Raw genomic sequence first — 17,504 nt, forward strand, 5'->3', positions numbered from 1 at the left:
CATGGCGATTGCATTATACCGTGGCTTGCGGCCAGGAATTCGTGACTGGTGTGTCGATTCGGTTGCCGACGGGTTATTATCAGAGAAATACGAAGGAGGGAATTTGGTTCAGATTTTAGATGTGTAGGGAACCGTACTTTGCAACTTCGCCATTAATGGTGGGTTCAAGGGAGATAAGGGAGGGAAATTGTAAGGGAAAGGGGAAATCGAGGAAGAAGAGGGAAAGGGAAAAAAGAAAAAAAAAATCTAATGTAAGTGGTCACGTGACTTTTTTTGGCCGGGAAACGTAGATCAACGCCGGAGATTGGTCAAAGGAGCCTCCTCACAACTCAATCGCCATAAAAGGACCTTTCCGTGCCACCTTTTTTTAAAAGGACCTTTCTAACAAGGTCGACCACTTAAAAAGACCTTTCTTGCAATTTTTCCTTTTATTTATCTCGTCCTTGTTAATTTTACTTCTATAATGTGTTTGCGTCAATTTGTTGGAATTAGAAGATAAACTTGTGACTTTTTAGGATTGCGAAGAAAAAACTCAGGAACCAAGCAACAAAGCAATGATGTACTAAGGGTGATTATTACCTAGGTGCATTTAGAGGTAAGATACAACCAAGGGTTTGTTCATATTTTTCAGGTAAGAAGAGAAACCTTCAATTAAGCTCTATGAGATTTGATTCCTAGTATGTATGTTTAATATTTACGAAGTACATATTTATGTGGGGTCAAATACTTTAATTAAAGTCTAAAGCTTCATTGTTCGTTTGCAGAGTTGGAAGAAAATAATTATAGTTCGTACACATTCTTCTGTTTTTCCTTAGTTGTTTGGTCAAGTTGAGACTAAGGAAGGATACATACCATAATTTATATCATAAAGGTCTTCATAGACTTCAAATAGCTAAGTTTTCAATACGTTTGGAAAACATTTAAAACTTGATTGCATGTCTATTATTGTTGAAGAACGAAATTCTAATTTGAGACATATTGCAGTTCATAAAATCAATTTACTCATTTTTTTGGCACATTTGACCGTTTACTACTTCCTTTGTTTAACGTAAACACAATTTTTTTAGTTAATAGCGGTCTCTAATATTGTATTTTGGTCAATAATATGTTTGATTATACATTAACCAAAAAATAAGCTATTTCAAATCTTATACATTGTATTGTGACAAATTTATCAAACTCTCACATGATTAAACAAAGAAATTTCATATATTGGTGTGAAGTCATGATAAAAGTTTAAGAAGTTTATTGACCATAAACAAGAGAGATTAAATGTTGAATTTACTTTTGGATCGGAATTGAGAAATCAAGTATGTACCCATTTTTTTAGAGTATATATGTATAACTTTCTAGGGTCAATATATTATTTTTTTTCATTGAAAATGCCAAAGTTGTTGGGTTAGATGTTGGAATTTATACTTCAACGTGAAAACTTCAATTAGTTAAATCATGGAATTTTTGGTGACTGAAATTTCTATAAGTTTCCAGTTCAAAGTAATTCCAAAACGAACAAGTACGTATATATTATTTCTAATAAATTAAATTTTAAATTTTCACACATATTTATATACAATCAAGCAATTTAGAAATTTGTGACAAATATTATATTGTGACAATTGAATGTGCTTTGGTAATTTGTTTAGTGTTGAAACCATTGGACTTAATTGTGACTTACTTAGCTTTAGATATTTTCGAATTACAATTTACAATTAAGTGAAGTCTAGAATTTTTCAATTTTTCATCACTTGTGCTACCTTAAAGTTGTCAAATAGAGCATGTTAGTAGAATTAGTGTAGGTTCGTGTAGGGTCAAGGAGTACCCATGCTAATCAATTTTAATTCAAGCTACTTTGAATGTGATTAATTCAATTTTTGACAGCTTTAAACCTTAAAGTTCAATTGATGCTAACTTGATAGATTATTTTATCTTTGGATTTCATGGTTTGCTCAGCTCTATACATCTTGTAGCATTCCTATTCACGAATCATTTTAAGCCATACTTCATCTATTCGTAGTAATGATAGCTAGGCAACTTATTTGCTTGTAATTTTGTATTTTCTAATAAACACATGATAATATTTTCCGACAAATTATTCAAATATATGGAGTAACTCAAATAAAATAAAATAAAAACTATAATATGTCAATTAGTGCATATATATTTTTGTAATCTTATAAAATCTAAATGATATAGACTTATTAGACTAGATGATGATCATCAAACGATCCACTTTTTGAGTCAAATATTTTTTTTGTTGGCCTATAAAAATTGCGGCGGTATACTTGTAATTAATACGAGTACTAAGCAGTTGAACCTTTTTTGGTACACGAACTTCGATGCAAGACTTTTTTTCCAATGACTTTTTTTTCTTATAAAATAAGTTTGGTGTGTTGCACTTTAAGGAAAAAAAATTACTTGTATAAATGGCCGGTGGAATGTGATTGGATGTTATTTTCATGTGTCAAATTTTGAACTCCGTAACTGTTTCATTTTCATGGCCGGTGTTATTTCATGCAGCCGTGAAGATTGTGGGTATACACGGGTATGTTTATTCGACACTTTGACCATAATATATTATGTAGTCTTGCATTTTAATAAAATCAAATATATATAGAATATAATAATGTAAATGAATCATCTAATTATATTACGTAATATATGAATATAATAATATAAAAGAACTATAAAAAAAAAATAAAAAAAAAAAATAAAACAAACAAATGTCAACTTTATTAAATTATCGATTTGAGTTGGTTTTATATGCATGCACTCACGTACTATAACCTTATGATAAAAGGATTCTTTATGGACTTTGCTCCAACATCATATTGTTGCTTATTAGGCTCCTGCTTTAATTTTTCTATAACTTACAACGAAAAAAATACACCCTTAAAGTTGTGTTCGACTGTTCGTGTTATTTTTATATATTTCGTATGCTATTGATATACACTATACATAGAATAATATTTGATAGAAGTGTCTTTTAATGTGTAGAGCAAGGTACTATAGATTTTTACATTCAACAAATGATATACTTGATCGAGGTGCAAGAGTAGCTCGAACATATTACAATAATCATCCCACTAGATCAAGGAGCATACTAATTGTGTTCGCGTCTCACCAAAGACACAAAGAAAAAGGAGATATTATAGTTGAGGCTCTAATACATTCACATTTGTATAATTTACCTAAAGATAGGTGAGCCAGCAAGGTATATGCACGTACTCACATATACTGAGAATTATATAATGAAGGTTACATTTTTTTTTTTTTTTTATTCAAAGCTCAATCACGGAATGTTATAAAGAGAGGGATAACATGGTAAGTTTTTTTTTTTTTTTAAAAAAAAAAAAAAAAAAACCTAATAAAATAGACCTTTTAAATTAAAAGTATATACAAATTGTTTAACTTTATAGGTCATAGACCCTCTTAGGAGCGGAGATAAATCAAAGAGTAAGAGATAGTCTCACACTCTTACCCTAAACTAAAATTGATAGAGATCGGTCATTTGACCAAAAGATCCCATACACGGTGAAATCTATAACAACACTACTTAATGCAAAATACTTTCTATTTTGACAATGTGACATGTTCAAAAGCACAAAGAGTGGAAACTTGCGTGTCGTCCCTTGTGAATTGGAGTGATAAAATGAATGAAGAAAAGCCATTCTCGCCACGTGCTAAAATGAATCACTATATTTTTTGTGCCTTTTTCCTTTTTTCAGAGGTAATGGAAAATGTAAATCAATATGATCAAAAAAAGATTTTGTTAAAAATCATACATGTCCAAATGTACGTATTATGTAGATTAACTGTCTAATAGGTGCACTAGATTCTAAATTTTTATTAGCTTAGGAAATGTGTAAATTTTAACAATTTATTAGCTTAGGAAATGTGTAAATTTTTAACAAATTAGTATGGATTTGTTTGTGAATAAGCAATACTTGATCTATAGTTTTTTTTTTTTTTTTTTTTTTTTTTTTTTTTTTTTACAAAAACTTGATCTCTAGTTTAACAAAATGAGAACTTACACTTAATACTAATCTTGCTCAATGAGTGTACTTTTTTAAAAATTATTGAGAACCTACACCTTTAAAATTATCGGAGTTGTTTGTATTATCAATTGTGTTAGTCAATTGACCTTACTTAAATTTAAATTCTAATTATAAAATTGAGATTTTGGAAAATATCCTTATTAAAATTACGGTTTGACCAATGAAATTATAAGGGTTTTTTTTTTAATTTTTTTTATTATCTATTAGACTAATTTCTAGTAAACATAAAAATAGAAAAAAAAAATTATGAAGCCGAGTTCAACTTAGTATCAAACAATGTGGAATGCCCAAATCTATACGTAAGATATATATATGTACAATTATTAGCATGTCTCAAAATTGTTTACAAAGCAATGCAAAGACACCATTACTCTCTTTTTTATGAACACTACAACTCTCAGAGAGTTTGTTCAAGGACCTTCTAAAAAGATTTTTGAGTGGACAATCTTCCACTAAGTTAAGGTATGTTTTTAGGTCATGACATTTTGCAACGTCCATGTTGCCCAAGTAGTATGATAGTTGCTCTGATTCACTGCTCGCTAACCGGAGCTCCCGTCCCACCTCGGCGTACACCCACCACTGTGTGTCCTCCACCCGAAATTGTTGGATCCAATTCAAGCATAACTCCGCCAATTGGTTTAATTTTTTGGAACCACTATTGTTACTAGGACTTCTACTTTCAACTTCACCGAACCCAAAATGGCTACCACCACAACTACTTTTAATTTTACAGAAATGACTACTGATGTTACTTTCAATTTTACCAGGACGGTTACTCCTATGGTTACTTTTATTGTTAGTGTTATTGTTATTGCAAGGATTTTTACTATTTTTTTCCTCAAATTTTTTCGTAGGACTAGTACTTTTATTATTTATGTTGACAAACTCTTCAGTATTATCAGTAACAAACCCGGGTACTTTAGTGATGAGATCACTTGGATTGACCACCCTTAGGATTTTCGTCCCTTGTTTGTCTACAAGGAACGGAAGCTTTGGTTTCCCACTCGTGGCCACCGAAGGATATCACAGTCAAGAGTGGGGCCCGGTCGAACGTAGTCTTGATGTCGTAGGCTGCCAACGTAGCGAGGGCAGCCCCTAGGCTGTGGCCGGTGATGGTTATACTAAGAGGCTGCTTGTCTTGGTAGAGCTCGAGGATCCGACTTACCTCCATTCTTATTGAGTCCTGGAGACTGGGCCACATGTCGGTGCCCGAAGTGTATAGGCTCAGAAATCCACTTTCTACCATAGGGGGCCATCTAAGTCCCGTGGGTCCATATTGTCATTATTTATCGATGTGGACCCTGGGACTGGGGCTAGAGTGGCTCGTAGGTTCTCTAGCCACTCTAAACATGTGGCGGTCCCACGTAAGGCGATGACTACCTCCCGGCGCCCCAGGTGGTCAATCATCGCCTTATCATTGCAGACCGCCACGTACCCCAATCCAGCTGGTCTTCACCGGAGACCAGTTGGATTGGGCCCATTCGGGTACTTGAATTCCCGAAGTAGCTCGGAGGTGTCGGGTAAGCCGAAACCCGGGTGTTGGCAACCCACAATCCCTAAAGAAGGACTTTTTCTTGTACTTGGATGACCCAAAAGAGGGTGATCCAGGGTCAAAATCGAACCCCCGGTACGTAGCCTCAATAAAGGACCCGTATCGGAGGATCTCATCGCGAAGATTCTCATCAAGTGGGTCAAGTAGCCCTTCCCAATCCCTCGCCCCCATGTACTCCTTCCAACGATCAGCAACACGGGGCGAGCCCATATGCCTCACCCCACGACCCGACTTACTCGTTGTTGTTGTTGTTGTCGTCGTGGCCGTGGTCGGTTTAATAGAATGATGGAGGAGGGACTGCTGAGACGACTGAAAAGTCATCATAAGTTGTTGAGTTTGTTTAGTGAGATTGCAATGCTGTTGCGTGGGGACATGCGGTGTTATGCCGGAAGAAGGGATATCATAAGTTAATGCAAATGACTTCATAGACAGCCTCATTATATATATATTTGGGCTGCTATGAATATTATTCGTACGAAAAAACTATATATTATACGATTTGATGAGATATTATATGAACGAAATAAAGTTATTATTGTTATTGATGAATGATGATATTTTTTGGGGGGATTTTACATATAAGCTAATGTTGAAGAGTAGCTGTTATGTAGCAAAAAATAATGTTTGGGAATGAAGAGTTTAAGCATTGCCAAATTTATAGGAGTGGAGAGGGGTAGAGGAGGAAAAGGCATAAAATGGAAGAAGAGTGTGATTGAGACTAGTGTGAGAGTGACACTAAACGAGTAGAATCTCATTGGTTGAATTTTCTTTAGTGAGAGAAAACTCTTGATTTTTTTTTTTTTTTTAAAGCATATGCTATATTTTTTCTAATTCTTATTAATTGACATGTTATAACTTGGACGTTATTCATCATATAAGTTGCTTTGACTAGCTTCTTTTAATGATTTGCACTAAAAATAATAATAACAATCAATGTAAAATATTTTGCAAGTTTTAAATTATTCACAACAATTTTTACTTGATTTGTGTGTGTATGCCTGACATAAGTCAGTAATATTTGTAATTATACATTACGGGTAGTAAAAAGTACATGAAGTAGTTGATATAATGAAAATATACATAAAGACTAATCCAAAAATATTTTACATGATATTTGATTATTATATAGAGGGAGCCCCAATCCCTCATCATGAGAAACACTTTTGTTCCTCATCTCATAATGGCATTTTGGAAAATAATGTGATGTTTTTTTACTAGTGGAGACCGCCTGTCAATTTTAGGTGGACCTCTCTGCTCTTGACACATACCCCATGAGGAACAAAACTTGTTCCTCGCAGTGAGGAACAGGAATTACTCTATTATATATTGATAAAAATAAACATATAATCAATGCAAAGTAAGTAATGAGTTTATAGTCAATATATTGTTACGATTAATCTGAAACCACAATGGTTTTAGACTTTTTAATCTCAATTTTTTTCCATAATTGAGCCTATTAATTGATTAGTTGAATTCATTGATGTTCAAAATCATGCATTATGTTCGTGTCAACTACTCCGTAATACAGAGTATATATCAAACAGTGGAAGTAGGAATTTTCTAATAATTTTATTTTTATGTTGCATAATTTTGTCTTGAGTTAGTTTCATTTCCTATATATTAATGGAAACACTCAAGGACTGAGTTTCTAAGTCAACTGTCAAGTGCTAACCTTAAAATTTTTGACATCTTCAGGACATGCAACATGCATGCGTCCATGCATGTAGGAGAAATTTCCTTTCAATGACAAGTCAGTATTTAAACTTTCGAGATCTTTACTTCGTAAAATGTAACCTACATCTGAATCAAAAATATTGTCATACATTTAATAAATCAAAATACTCGTAAAAGATAAAGATGACTAACGACTTATAAGTTATAACCGCATTGAATTGGCCTACATACTTCGTTTGTTTTATGTGGTCAATGGTCATAGGAGAGTCTCCTCCTTTGTGGTGAATTTGGTTTAACCCAATGAAGACATATGATCTTGATAGTTTCATTTTTTTATATATTATATTTTCTTTTATAAGGTGAGGGAGTCCGTAAAGTAAAATAAAATATCAAATCAAACCAAAAGATTAAATTGATGATTAAAATTTTATATATCTTGTAAAATAACGTGTCACATTATTAAAAATGGAAAAATGGAAAAACTAGATATAGATCAAGATTTTATAATTGGAGAATCACAGGTTCATATATAGTCCCAAATAAAAAGAGAGAAAAGGGGAGTGGGGGATGGAAGAAGAGCGAGTGTGCGTAGGGGTGCGTGAGGGTGGGAACCCACGCACACACTGTCCACCACGAAAATGGGAAACATAATTGAATAAACCGTTGGTGCTTCTAAACGAGCAAACGATATTATTTGGAAATGGTGCCCTATTATGCCAATATATGACTATATATTTTGTAATTTTGTACACTATATAATTAGCTAGCTCGGAATGTCACAATTTGAGATCCTATTCACATTTATGGCCCATTTAATGTTTTTCTAGCAGTAAATGTTTTAAACAGTGTCTTTTCTCCTTTTTATAAGAAAACAAAAGTATCCTTCTCTTCTGATAATTGAAAATTGAAAATTTTTATATACACCCGTGTGCAAGATACACCAAGGTTATATTTAGCTCATTTAATGATTAGATGAACAATAACCATTCTCATATAATCATCAAAATAAGCAAATAAAAAATACCTTCCGGTTCACCGTGCACCCAGCTGTATATAACAACCTTTGATAATAATAACATGCTCAAACCTTAATTTGTTCAACCTTTATCTTTGTTCTTTACGCTTTGAATTTTACAATTTTCAATATATATATATCTTTGATCACAAATATATTCAATAAGATACGGGATATATTTTATGTCAAATCTAAATAGATTCCACATTATATGATTTTAATGTCTATAATAGTGAGTTTTAATTTGTCAAAAATTTATTGACCATAAAAGCTAAATGTAAAGAATAAAATATAAAGGAGCTAGAGGGTGTATAAAGGGATTTATTAAAGTACACAATAATACTAAGAGTGAAAAAATAAATAAATAAAAATAAAATAAAATTAATTAAATAAAAAAATCTTATTTGCGGAGTATAAATTATTATAAGATCACATAATCAGTAAACAAGAATACTTTTATGGAACAGAAAAGGTTACTAATTATGCCAAATTTTTATAAGGAGTTGTAATTTTTACACCTCGATGTCGAGGTAATTTCAAGCTCAAAATATGAAAAGTTTATCGCATCATAAATCATCAGAAATCATAAAAGTTTGTTTTTGAAATTAATTTAGTAAGAAAGACTCAAATAGAATTATAAACTATCCTCCTTTCCCAATTCAACAGTGAAGTATGAGTTTTTTTTTTTTTTTTTTTTTTTTTTTGAATGGAGTGAAGTATGAGTAATTCGGTTGACTGTACGTTGGAGAATCTAGTTTTCCAACAAAAGATGAGAGATTCCAATTTTTTCGGTAGGAAATATTTTTAGGATTGAGGATGGATGATAAATGAATTGCGCATATACTATTTATAGGGGACCTAGCCTAATAATACACTTCCAAAATTGATCCATTTTTATTTTGTTCATTCTCATTATCACTATGATTTTATACTTTATCTTTATAATATTACTTATAACGAAGTATGTGTCTTCCTATTAAATCATTGAAGCTTTGTTTGTCTTGGACGGAACACATTTTTTCGAAAAAATAAATTTCCTATTTTTTTAGTGTTTAGTTTGTAAAAGGCGAAGATTTTTTTTTTCCTCAAGAGTGAAAAACATTTTCCATTTTTAAAGAGGGGAATGTCACATTTCCTTTTATTCCTATAGCATTCTTTCTGCTCCCTGGATCTATACACTTCAACTTTTAAAAATCATTTTCTACTAAAAATCATTTTTGTGAAAAATATATTCACTCAAAACACACAAAGCCTAACTAGCGTACTAAAAATACAAGTAATTTTATTACACGAGAGAGAGGGCGGTGAGGAGCGAGCAATGAATACAAATTAGTAATTTTATAAAATTAAGTCAATAATTAGAGATTTTCGGGTGGTATTTTACATTTTTACAATGTCTAAGAAAATATTTTCTTCTAAATTCACAATGAAACCTGAATTTTCTTTCTCATTAATAGTCAATTTATAATTTCCAAACCTAAAAACGCAATAAGATTAAAATTAATGTGGATTTTGGAGGATGACTCCGTGGGAAAAGAAAAGAGCAAAAGATGGGAAGTTGACAAATGACGTTAACGAATGTAAAAAGAACACACGAACTGTTTGTGGGGTGCGACTACCGAACTTATATATACTTCAATAACTTCATTCAAATATTTAATAATTATTTCGTATGAACTAGTTTCCTTTTTTTCCTCTTTTTTTATGTTTTGTAAATTACTTCAATACTAGTTTTTTTAGGGAAAAAGAATATGAATATGACTCAATGGACATACTTGATTTGAGTCTACCATACAATTAGTGTTTGGTCTGATAAAATAATTAAATAATAAATATGCTGTGAAGGTGCTTCAAATTGGGGATCCCCAAACCTTTCTTGTGTATCCATCTTTTATTGTTTTCGTTTCCATTTTTGCATAATATATACATTGACACATATAAGCAGGATTGTAAACACAAGTTTAAAGTAAAGGCAATATTAATTACAATTAATCTATATGGACGACAAGGTAATTTGTATAGGATGGGCTGAGGTCCTATAAACTTACCTTAGGGTATATTGAACTTTCAACGACTAAATGCAAAAGGTTAAAAAACATTGTTTCCTAAAATTTATCGTACAGTGGTATTAGAGCCTCCTTCTAACATCCACATTTGAATGTTTTCAATTGATTTAATTTGTTTTTATATGGAGCATGGCACCACCTAACACTATTACATTAGTTAAGTTTTGTATATATCAAACTTGCACATGTGTGTATCTATCTCTTAGGCATAGTTTCAAAAGAACAAAGTAATTAATTAAATCAAAGAGGAATTAACAATTTAATGAGATAATTGTTAAAAAACTTTTGTTGACAGATAAAAGATGAAGGCTTTTGTTGAAGCTACTGTATTTTATTTCTTGCCGCATTTGGGATTTAAGAACGTTAATTAATATGGGGTTAATGGGGTGTTGCTAATTTTTAATTTTTTTGGAAAAAAATATGTGAACTTTTTATTGTAAATAATTAATCGTATAAAGATAGTGCTTTTTGAAGGGATATAAATACGGTCTTATGTTGTGTTTTTTTTACTGTTTATTTGCATGATAAACTCATGCTTCTAATTCCTACCATGTGCACGCGGGCGGTCCTCTTATGTACTATACTCCCTTTTTTTGAGGGACTATTCATATAAGTATCAGTATTTTGTTGAATGACCTTTAATTCTTATAATATCATTGAAACTTACATAGTACATCAGGGTGTACTATGAGCAAGGTACACTCCGATGAAAATAGAAGCACAAAATTAATTATGTGAAATATACGCTCCTTAATTTAAGGAATTTGCTGGTATTTGTCATATTTATCATATTCAAATTTATAATCCTCTATATTGCAGTAAATTGAATTTTTTTTAGAGAAATAATTAGAAATTTTAGAGAGAGAAATAGAATTTTGGCGAGAGAAATAGAATAATGGTTGTGCATTAAGAATTTCATCATGATTCTGATTGTCGTTATGTTAATGGTTATACGAATGGTGTGATTGAGAATAAAGGTGAATTTGAGGATATGTTAAACAAAGGAGAAGGTAATTTGGATGAAATTTCATATTTAATAATTTTCATCATTAATTATGTTATTTCATATTTTAGTAAGAATATTTTGCATTATTATCGTCAAATTCATTGTTTATTTTCAATTTTGACATTTGATGAATTTGTATATATATTGATCCATTCAAAAAAATATAAATGAATTTGTATATTGAATTTGAGAACAATGTGTCAAAGGTTGAAGACGATGTTCTTTGGATTGTGATGAATGTTCTTTAATCATTTCTTTGATCCACACTTATTATTATTATTATTATTATTATAAATTATTATTATTATTATTATTTTTATTATTATTATTTTATTTTTTTATTGCAATAGAATATGTTCTTTAAGTATGATCAATATGTTCTTTAGGTCGTAACTATATGTTCTCTACCTTACAAACTATATTCTTTAAGATATGTAGATTAAAATTGTTCATGTCCGCTTGTTTTAATACTTATATATGCATTTGGGTATTTATGTTTTATCCTTTATGTTCTTTTGTTTAATCTCTTATGTTCTACGTTTTTGTTCTTTTTCTTAATCTTATATGAATGTATGTGATTTAACGCCGGTGTTCTTTGAATTTATCCCTTATGTTCTTTAAGTTTGACTAGCCCCTTAATTTTTTTGAGGCATTGAAACGAGTGACACACAATTTCTATTTTATCAAATGTCATATTTAAATTAGTTGTTACCGTCATTTGTTATTATTATAAAATTAATTTTAAATATCATTTATTAATACTATATTTTTTGAATATGAGTTACCATTTACTAATTGTGTATTTTTTTTTTGTTGAAATCAGGATCATGAAGGTTGATGGATGATGATGATATTCTTTTGGACCTCCATTATAGATGATGTATTTTCGGATCAAGAACATGCATAATATTAATTAATTAATAAAGAACATGATAATATTATTCGATGAACATTATGTGAAATTATCCAGCTTAACTCAAAGACAAAATTCAAAGAACATTTCACAATAAACAATAGACATTATTTGACAATAAAAGTACATTACAATTATAATCGAAGAACATGGATATTTAAATTTTTTATCAAAATATCTAATAAAGATCATTAGATGATATAATAATGAACATTCAAAAAGAAGTTAATAATTAATACTTCGTAGTACATTATATGACAAACAAATACAAAGTACATTATGTTTTCTGATAAAGAACATATTAATCATATAAAGAACATGATAAGAAATACACATGACCATCATTAAAACGAATGTCATAATTAAATGGGTGAAAAAATATGAACGATTTTTTAGGATATTTTTTTTTTAAAATATTTAAAATGAAATAAAATATTTTATAACCTGAAATTTTGAAAATTAAAATGAATTTTTAAATTTTGAATTTTGAAAATTTTGAAAACCTTGAAAATAATTTTAAAGAAAGAAAAATAATCTGGAAAATGATTTTTGGTAAAGTGAATAGTTTGTCATTATATGGCACTTGATCCGGGATAAAAATAGTTGATAATTATCTTTTACCAAAAAAGATGCTTTGAGAAATTTGAGTGTACATTACAAATGAGTGTTGTCTTCTTTTTTATCATTCATGTTCTTTATTCTTAACTATAATGTACAATCCGCAATATTTCTTTTACCGGGTGTACCATGCTCATGGTACACCCGGGTGTACAGATCAAGAATTATAATATCATCGATATAGTTTTTTTTTTTTTGTTTTTTTTTTTTTTTGGCAATTAATCGATATAGTTTTTTTAATATAATCGCAACAGGTTCTAAACAACAAACCTATCAATATACTACATTGACCATTAATATATGTAAATGTAACTAGGGATGTCAGTGGGGCGGGTCAAATAGGAGACCCGTCCCAACGGGGCGGGGATGGGTCTTGGTTTGGCGGGTGATGGGGCGAGGATGGGGATAAAAACCATACCCGCCATGGGTGATGGGGCGGAGGTGGATTTTAGGTTGTACCCGCCCCATCCCACTTCGTACTCGCCCCATCCCCACCTACCCCACTTCGTACCTGCCCCATCCCCACATCTATATATTTTTAAAAACAAAATTATATACTTTTATACTATTTTATAAAAAAAAAATTATGTAAAATAAAATAGTAAATATAATACTTTGTAATACACTTATATTATAAGCAAAAAAATGTGTAATATTAACTATAATTTTTTTTCTTTTTGCAATCTTTATTAATTATGAAGGATTGTGTATTTGGGAGGCGGAGATTAAGCGGGTCTTAGGTGGAGATTAAGTGGGGGAGGATATTCAAGTGGGGGTTGGGGTGGGGATAGTTTTGGAATTGTACCCGCCGGGGGCGGGGATGGGGATGAATTTTAGACCCGCCGCGGGGATGGGGATGGGGATGAAAATTTTAGGTGGGGATGGAGATGGGAAGACCAACATCCGCCCCGCTCTGCCCCATTGACATTCCTAAATGTAACTATATGTTGCTGAACTAAATATTATAACACTTATTGATATTATGAAAAAAAAATTAATATTGATTTTGATTTTGATTTTATACATTACTCCTAGTAAGCAGTTATAATCAGAGTATTATGAAAATTGAAAGTAATACTCCGTACCATTTAGCAATTGAATAGTATCATCAACTAGTGCCTCTTACCCACCTTTTTCTATCTCTGTATTATTTCTCTTATTATTATAATGAAATATAATAATTGACATAGTTTTATTTTTTTGCACTATTTATCTAACTTTGAGTCTGTGTGTGTATATATATATATATATATATATATATATATATATATATATATATATATATATATATATATATCATACTATCATGTAAAATGTTGCTAAATTAGTATTAATATAAATTTTCATACTACCTCCGTTTTTTATTATCTGCAACAACGGACCGGGGTATTATTTGTGAGATATAAAACATTTCTTTGTTGCAAATTAAATAATAAGAAACGGAGGTAGTAATTTCTTTTAACTAATGTACATTTATTGTGATTACTTATTATAGGCATTAAATTGTGATGCTTGCACATGATAATTATGGATTATTATTGATATTAGTAAGAGATCATCAGCATTATCTATTTGGTTTATCTGTATGAAATTATTTTATATGAACTTATTTTATTTTATATGAATTTATTTGATTTTATTTAAGCTTATTAGAACTTATTTTAATTTATTTAATTTGAATTTAATAAAATTTATTTTATTTTATTTTCATTGAAAATTTGAATTTATTTTATGCGAAAGTATTTTGTCGAACTTATTTTATCTAAAACAAAATAAAATAAGTTCAGATAAAATAAAACAAGCAGAGCCTAAATCACAGGTTAGGATCCTTTTCAATTCTTGACCTCCCATTGGTTCTCATCTTTAACTTAAAACACCAATATATACAAGCAACAAAATAATTCTCAATCCCTTTTTTTCCCACAATAATGCACATCCGACCATTACCTTAGCTTATGGCATATATTGATATATACATAGTTATACAATTATTATACTAGTATGACCAAACAACAAAACAAATGCAAGAGCGCGCCATGCTACGCTGGAAGGCCGTATAATAATTAAGGTAAAAAAAGAACAATTTAAGGGAATTATTGAAAGGTTGCTTGCACATATATGAAAGCAAAACATTAGCTGCAGCAGCAATTTTTTTATTATAATTAATTAAATTGTGATTTTTCTATTTTAATAATAACATCCAAAAAGCCCATAAATTTTATGTTCCCTAAGTGGCAAGAAACCCATGCATATTGAGGGTGGAAGACACAATTGTGATACTAAATTTTGAAAATAAAACATTTATAAGTATAATTTGGCCTGGTTGTACAACCCAATTTCCACAAATAATAACATATTTTAATTTTGTAAAAGGTACAAAAACCACTTATCAGATTATCAATTGGTTTACCACCATGTTGTCCGTTACTATAATGTCAATATTGTCAACTACACTGCCAACTTTGGGTGTCAACCAGCTTTATAATACTCCCTCCGTTTCCGAAAGTTCGACTCACTTTGCATTTGCGTGATCTCCAATGAACATCTTTGATCGTGAATATCTTTGGCTATGTATGAGTAAAAATTACAAAAAGTTGATATTTGAAAAATTTATAATAAGGTGAATCTAATAAGATCACACAAGCTAATTTATTTCTATTGTATAAGTCATAAAATGTGGTCAAACTTATTTTATTTGACTACATGAATAGTAAATGAGTCGAACTTTCAGAAACGGATGTAGTATATGTTTTCTAAAAAATAATGATAATATATTATTAAGTAATATGATAAAAGAGGAAGTTTTTTTTAGATATGTTGTGTTAGTGAAATTATATTGTAAATAATCGTGCACACTATCTATTGTAAATTTCTAACCCTATTGCACTAGTATATATATGTTGATGAGAATACATAAATCTGAGTTCTCTGACTAATAAAGGAGAAATAGTCAATTCAACATAATTTCTTTAATCAAAGCTATATTATTCATCAAGATAAACAATTTATCATACATGCATCATTACATGCAATTAACAATTACGTGTTGATAATATAAAAATCCTAATTTTAAAATAATAATAATATAGTCAGTTTTACAACTTTCCTTTTCATATTTCGTGCAAATATGTTCTAGCTTAGTAAGTTAAGCGATATAGCTTTCTAATATAAAGTAAGCTTTTCTTCTTCAGAAAAAATAAAGTATGGTTATATAGATGAATCTAATGTAATTTTATGACTTTTGAATAGCACAATTTTTTAAAGGAAAAATTGTTTATAATAATCCGAACTTTACCTTATTCGCCTAAAATAATCCCAACTTTCAATTATTTTTTAAAAATCCGAACTTTAATATGAATTCGCTTTAAGCGGACCCAAGTTACCTGACATGTGTCGACACATGATAGGTCAAAAAAATTAAATAAAAAAAACCTTTTAAGAAAATTAAAAAATAAAATTTAAAACTCAAACTCAGCTGCAGCCCCTGCCACTGCTAGGAGGTTGTTGCCGCCGGCTCCTCACCCCTTCCCCGTCCCATTTCCGGTTCCATCCCCTTTCCTCACCCATTTGCCGGCGCTCTTACCCTTCCCCCACCCATTTTCTGACCCTCATCCCATTTCTCCGCTCATATTACGGCCCTCCTTCCCTTGCTCCGCCTATTTTTCGGCCCTCCTCCCCTTCCCCGTCCATTTTCCGACCCTCTCCCTTTCCTCGCCCCGTTTTCGGCCCCTCTCCCATTCACCCGTCCCGTTTAAAATCTGGTAGGTAGGTGGTTTCGGGTTTGATTTGGGTGGCAATCGTGGAATGTGATGGTTTTGAAGTCGGGATGGGGTACTAGTGGTGGTTTCAGGGTCTGGGTGGAGGTGGGGTGACGGTTCCGAGGTGTGGGTTTGAGTGCCGGTGGGGATGGTGGTGGCTATGGTGGTTGGCTTAGGTGGTGGTGGTGGTTTTTTAATATTTGATTTTACTTTTTTTTTTCAATTTTTGATTAAATGTTTTTAAAAAAATTTAACCAATCACGAGGTGACACGTGTGCAAATAATCTTAAATCACAAATATTAACCTGTTTAACCGATTTCAAGTCATTTGGGACTGTTTAAAATTAATTGGGTATAAAATTGGGATTATTTTGGGCCAATGAGTTAAAGTTCGGATTATTGTGGGCAACTTTTCCTTTTTTTAAAATAGATGGCTGAGATTATTTGTTTTTTGATTTAATTTTAATTAGTAATTTTAATTAAAAATAATTTTTTAATTATTTTAAATATATTTTATCTTCCAGAAATTAATTTATAATATTATTGAAATTTTGGAAATTACAAATATATATATAAAATAATTAAAAGATGATTTTTAATTAAAATTATTAATTAAAAATAAATCAAAAAAACAAATAATCTCAGCCGTCCATTTTAAAAATTGTGGTAGTCAAAAGTCATAAGATTACATTAGAATTTTCATTGGTTATGTAATGCAATTAAAACTCGTTTACTAATAAAATAATTTGAACAATAGTGTTTTCAAATTAAATCTAAAAGCAACGAAATTTTTGAAATGTCCACATCAATAATAGAATAAATATTATTCTAAGCTACAAATATGGCT

At 30.7% G+C, this 17,504-nt stretch overlaps 1 pseudogene; it reads right to left on the reverse strand.

Annotated features, from left to right (window-relative positions):
• Nucleotides 1-4,108: 4,108 nt before the first annotated feature.
• Nucleotides 4,109-5,818, reverse strand: LOC110684738 (annotated as a pseudogene).
• Nucleotides 5,819-17,504: the final 11,686 nt, after the last annotated feature.

Source organism: Chenopodium quinoa, unplaced genomic scaffold, assembly GCF_001683475.1.
Source record: "Chenopodium quinoa cultivar QQ74 unplaced genomic scaffold, ASM168347v1, whole genome shotgun sequence".
NCBI lineage: Eukaryota > Viridiplantae > Streptophyta > Magnoliopsida > Caryophyllales > Amaranthaceae > Chenopodium > Chenopodium quinoa.